Source organism: Arachis stenosperma, chromosome 9, assembly GCF_014773155.1.
Source record: "Arachis stenosperma cultivar V10309 chromosome 9, arast.V10309.gnm1.PFL2, whole genome shotgun sequence".
In the NCBI taxonomy this organism is placed as follows: Eukaryota; Viridiplantae; Streptophyta; class Magnoliopsida; order Fabales; family Fabaceae; genus Arachis; species Arachis stenosperma.
In genome coordinates this window covers 16,660,173-16,666,765 of record NC_080385.1, presented here as the reverse complement: position 1 = coordinate 16,666,765, position 6,593 = coordinate 16,660,173, and the positions used below count along the sequence as shown (strand labels likewise).

General features: G+C 27.9%; 1 pseudogene; it reads right to left on the bottom strand.

The window, feature by feature from the left end:
* Positions 1–3,678: 3,678 nt before the first annotated feature.
* LOC130947284 (SEC14 cytosolic factor-like) lies at positions 3,679–5,314 on the bottom strand (annotated as a pseudogene).
* Positions 5,315–6,593: the final 1,279 nt, after the last annotated feature.

The following is a 6,593-nucleotide window of genomic DNA, read 5'->3' as shown; positions in this document are numbered from 1 at the left end:
CAATTTTTAGGTATATTTAATGACTGTTTAAACCGTCATAATATTTTTAGCACAATTTAAAACTATCACTAAGTTACTAATTTTTGTGACAATTTTTTCTGTATTTAGTAATTGTTTTAAACTGTCATAATCTCTCTAATATAAAAACTTTCTTTTATGAATTATTACAAAAATTATTTCTATTATAAATAATAATTTATATGTGTCTACCAACATGATAATAATTTAAATATATATACAAACACTACAATATTAAATATTTCCTTCTCAAAAGTTGAATTCTACAAAAATAATAGTGTATTTTAGAAAATTCAAACTTAATTGTCCTACATACAAGTTTTACAAAGTTCTGCAAACTTATTGAGTTCTTAATAGTCTATTAATTATAGCAGACTGCATAAATTCTCTTGAGCGGAACAAAAATTTAATCACCTAAGATAAATGAACACTAACTCTCATATCTCTAGCATAGCTTGAATGCTTTTTGCTAAATACTTTTAACACATATGTTTCATTTTCAGAAGCCACCAATTCCCTTTTGCAAATCTTCTTAGATGACATTTTATAAGCAAATAGTAACAAATTATATATATTGGACTTTATTTTTTAAACTAATCTAAATATAATACTATAAATATTTTTTATTATTTTAAAAGATTATATTTATATCTATAAATATTTATATGTGGTTTACACTAATGCCTAGGCAAACTGTATCCCAGCCTAAAAAACTGAATAATTTGCTTAGTTAAAGATGCTTTTATTTGTTTTGGAAAATAAAAAAATTATTTTAATTTATTTCAAAAAGTTTTCTGGACTTCGCATTGAAATAATATTTCAGTTTATATCATTGTGACTTATTTGTCACCTAAATCTAGTTTTAATGCTATTTGTTGTTTGACAACCAAGTAGCATTACTAATTTACTATATGATGGTTATTTTTCTTTTTTTGGTTTGAATTCAAGAGGCAATAATTCAACTTAACCAAAATAATAAACTATCCTAAATAACGCTTTTGTTTAATCAAAAGTTCTTATTTGGTTTATAATGCATGATAACCCTTAATATAACGAAAAGACATGAATTAAGCAATAATTTTCATAGTTCTGAAATCATATCTCATACAACAATATCAAGGAAAATTTCAAGCCTATATAAAACGTGCTGCATCATAAACTTATCATTGCATGAAAAAAGAGGAAAAACCTATGGCAAAGAATGGTGTGACGCATACAATAACAATGTTGACAATCGAATAATAGTTTATTAGCAGATTATAAACCTATGATGAGAATAAGCTTGCTAAAAGCATTAAGAATAATCTTTACGATTTGTACGTCAAGTAATTTAGTGACATTTAGCATCTAGTTAATTTTTGAAATCATTTTATATTAAGATCTTATTAGTTTTTTATTTTAGTTTTGTTATTTTAAATGAATATTAAATTGTATAATAAAAATATTAATATTCTATGTCATTGTTTCTTCTCTCTCCTCATCCTGCAAGTGTTACGGGATCAATATATTGTCCATAAAATACCTTGTATATATTATGAGAAAGAATTTACCTATATGAAAAGTAGCCTTAACCAATATATGAAAAAACAATTGAAAGTCTATTTTAGTTTTGAGTTTTTCTTTTTATTGCACTATAATTTGCATTTCTCAAAGTTGTGAGCTAAAGTCAACTATTTATTTATCAAATATTCGTTGAATTTTAAATTAAAAAAATTCTCCAACAAATACAAATAAAAAAAAAACAAGCATTTCGATCAAACAAGGAAGTGTTTTTTATATGGCTTAATTTGAATATTAAATGTTTTAATTCTGATTTTACTATGTTGTTATTTGCTTTAATTATTACTGAGATTAATTACTCCACCAATTGAACAATCTATAATATTATGACCTTATTTTTGCGAATACAAACTCTGTGTACTCATCCTTTTGAATTTACATTGTTTTGTGAATAATCTTTATCGTGATAAATTCTTTACCTTATATTAATGTTAGGCGTTAATATCAATAGATTATTGAAAACGCAACTAAATTCACAAGAAGTAGTTGAAGTTCAACAGGAAATTAAAACCCATTTACGAACAACTCCTCTCTTATACAAGAGGAATGATTGATAAATTCAAGAAAGTTGACAATGAGTAAGCAAATAAGTCAAATGCCTTAGGGAATAGAGACAATGGTAGAGAATAATTAATGCAGTTTTGGTTTTAGAAATGGCAGAAGCTATAGCAAAGGAAGTTGTTCTAGATTCTTGGGAGATAAATCTTCAGTAAGAGTGTAAGATCTTTATGTCAATTATGTGACAAATTAGGACACACACAAACATTGAATTGCAATTGTAAGTTTTAGAATATAGATTTTAAATTCCATTTATTTACCAGGATACTAAGATAAAAATATAAAGATAAAAAAAATATATTTAAAAAATAAAATATGAATATAAATATTGTGTTTAGAAATATTAAATTAATATATTTTATATCTTTTTTAATAATAAAGATAGAGACATTAATAAAAAAATATAATTTATTTTTTATTATTTATATCAATTTTTTAGGATTATATTTTTTATTATTATATTTTTTTTTAAAATTTTTGTATAAAAAAAATAAATTAAACTTTCATAAATTAATTTTTTGATATTTAGTTTATCATCAAATAAAATATAAAAATATAAATTTTTATATTTCTGACCTTTATATCTTATTTTTAATAGGATAAAGTATTAAATTAGTCCTCTATGTTTGGGCGTAATTTTTTTTTGTTTTTAAAATTTAAAATGTCCTATTTGAATAAAAAAAAAGTTTCATTTAGTTTGAATATAGTTCCACTATGTGAGGTCAAAGTTAAATAATTAACGAAATGCCCTACATAATAGCAGTACAAGAACAAAATCAATAATTTAGAGAACAAATACAAACTCCAAAGGCACAAAATCAACTTTGGATGCATCAATACATTTATTTATTATTCTCTTTAGTTCTATAGAAAATATTTCATTTAAATTGTAAGAAAAATGATAAATAAATGTATTGATGCATCCACGGTTATTTTGGTGTCTCTGGAGCTTGTATTTGTTCTCCATATTATCGATCTTGTTTTTATATTGCTGTACTATTATGTAGGACATTTCGTTAATTATTTAACTTTGACCTCATATAGTGGGACTATATTCAAACTAAATGAAATTTTTTTAGATTTAAATAAGACACTTTAAATCTTAAAAAATAAAATAGAATTACATCTAAACATAAAGACTAATTTAATACTTTATCTTTTTTAATATATTTTTTTGTCTAATTCTCAAAATCAAAAGTAACCTTATGTAAGTCTCCCTGGATAAAGTTTTCAAAGAATATTGTTCTTATGCCTCTAAATTATTGGGGGAAAGCATTTTTAACTGCTACCTACCTGATCAACATGTTGCCTTAGCTTCTAAAAGCTTGCAGTCACTTCACCTGTTGTAAAGCTTTTGAGAAAACTCTCTCGTAGAACAATTCCAACGCTGCAGTTCTCAAACGTTCTATTTATTTTTTCGGTCAAAAGAGTGGATCAGCCGTGCCGTTAGAGGAGGAGATGTAGAGTTTCCACACGCATTTTGAGAGGAAAGAGTTATTTTTTATAGAGATTTTGAATGTCTAATAAAAATTTGTCGAGTAAATCTTCATAATAGTCTTTAAGATTTGCGTGAATACTCAATGTAGTCCTCAAGATCTCGATTTTTTCATTGTAGTCCTCCAGATAGAGCTCCGAGTACTCATAGTGGTTTTTGGACATATTTCTGGTGATGACTCATCACTGGAACACTTATGTGGCGACGTTTTGCTACGCTGGAGGGCTCCAATGGCTAGCTGAGTTGGCTCATTTCTAATTTATACCCATATTGATTTCTTCTACTATATTTAACCCTAAATCCTTAAATTTTCATAAAGTTTATCTCTTCTTCTTGTTCATCGCTCTCTTCTCATTCTTCCGTCTAAGGCTCTTGCTCATTTCTTCTTCTCACCTTCCAACATGCAGAAAATATGTATAGGGCATTTACAATGTAATATGTATTTGTCTTCTCAGGATAATTTAGATCATCAATGGATGATATTATTGTTAACAACTGCAATGACATGAATGACAATTTAGTAACAGTGTTATATATAAAGAGAAATGTTATTAACAAGGAGGAAAGGATATTACAATAGACAGTTGAGCATGAATGACAAAGGTTTTCTGGCCTAAAATCATAATCTTGGAGTGCAATTGAGCATATCATTGCCAAAGGTTATTGATAGTGACATGTGAATATTCAATTCTTTCTCCTTATCTTAATTATAATAAATAAATAAATAAATAAATAAATTCTATATGTTCTCAGATTTATTCGGTATATCAATTCTGAATTGCTTTTACAAACTTACTATTCAAATATTTACTCTTTTTTCTTTTTCTCTTTTAGGGTTAATATATTAAATATGTACCATTCACATCAAACCATCACGCTTCTTATTTTAACATCAAAATTCATTGTTAATACATTAAATTCACAAGTAGAGCAACTGTGCCGAACCAAGTAGCTACATGAAGTAAATGCACCTTAATTTGGTTCAAGGCCAAGAACTTCAGACCAGTCATATCCAAAACATTTACACATGTGGTGATAGGTTGCCCATGTTTCTTTGATAAAAAAGGCTACAGACAAATATGGTTAAAAATTCAGAATGAAATGATAGAAGCTAAACTACCAAATTAATCTTAGAATAATCCAAAGAATAATACTCACCAAGACCATACGATCACGATATTCATTGATCTGAATGTGAGACTAAACATAATAATGAACCTGCGGATTATACAAGATTAGGATATACAGTTAGAAGTCAAATAGTGCCCCCAACAGACCAATGTTTCTCTTCATTTCTCTAATAAATTTAACTTACAGATGCTTTGTCAAATGTGCTAAGCCCAACACCAATTGCAAAGACATAAAGACCGTGGAATTGATCACAAAAAAAGAGAGAGAAAAAAAAAGAAACAGATATAAGACAATTATATAAATTTGATTTAGGAGAATACAATATGTGTTGAATTGCATATATAGCATAACTTGCACATGTTGACAAAAAAATATATTCAGAAGTGACCGAGATGACATGGGATACCAACAAAAAAAAAAAGATTGTTTCATAATGAGCACCTCTCTTAAATAACCTGACAATCCTATTAGTTGTGACTCACGAGTTGATCTGTATAAATCAGGCGAGACTATTGGTTTCTGAAAATGAAACATCATCAAGAATAACCAAGTAAAAATTTATAGCCATTTGTTAAAGAATAATCCTTCAAGCATTGATTGAAACTTCAAAACTTGAAAATCAGATCTTAATTTATCCCTTTCCTACTAAATCAATACAAATTATAAATCTCACCAAAAAGCATGCAGGAGAATAGCAGCACTAATTAGTTAACAACATGAATGAAATATTTAAAATTACTTTAACCATCATGACTCTAAATGGTCACACTAGACACAATCCATCAAAAAGGAACTAATAGAGAATAATTTACACAGTCACACAGAACAGAATGAATAATTCAAAATGTTAAAATCATATCAAAATAAGTATCTAGAAACAATAGATAAAGAAAGATAAAAAATGGATTACCTGAAAGGTTCTCTGCAATAACTCCTCAACTAAGCATAATTACTAAAAGAGAAAAGAAGTAATTTCTTAACATGAGCATTAAAAAAGGGGGAAAAAGGTGAGACCCATATGAGAAAAAAGAGCAAGGATTAAGAGAGAGATGAAAAAGGTGAGACCTTGATCCATGAGAGATTTAAGGTTGTTGAGGGCATCCTGGAAAACATCCCCTATCCTAACAAAATGAATAAACCTCAACCACACTAACAACTTGTATATCATGAAGAACCAACACTATATTGAAAATCCAAGGTAAAAAGAAAATGTTACTTTGAGTCTGATCACAAAGTCGAAACCTCGTGCTTCTGGTAGAAGAAGGGAAGAACGAAAAGAGTTTTCAATTAGATTACTTCTTCTCTCAATTTTTTCAACCCAGCAAATAGAACCCTACGGTAACGCCATTGATGAAAAGATGAAGATGAAGTGAGAGGGTAGAAGAAGAAGTGACAAAGATGAAGTGTTTGTATTGGAGACAAAACTGTTTTTCTAAATAGAGTAAACTACCATTTCTACTCACGAAAGTTTTAAATGTTGATAAATCTACCCACAAAAAAAGAAAATTACCATTTGTATCCATGAAAGATGGATTTTATATAACAAAATTATCCAAACGTTGAAAAATAACCTAAAAACCCCAAATTACCCTTTTCTTAACCCTAATCTCAATACCCCTCTCAGTAAATTTCAACCTTCTCTTTATTCTTTTCATCAATTTTACCACCTCCTTCACCAACACCATCATTACCGCCACCATCACCAACCGTCAGCCTCATCCTCCTCCTTCTCCACTGTCACAGCCATAAATAACAATAACTTCACTCTAAATTTTAATTTTACTTCTCATCATCACTTCTCCAATTCCAAATCCTATCAACACTCTATTAC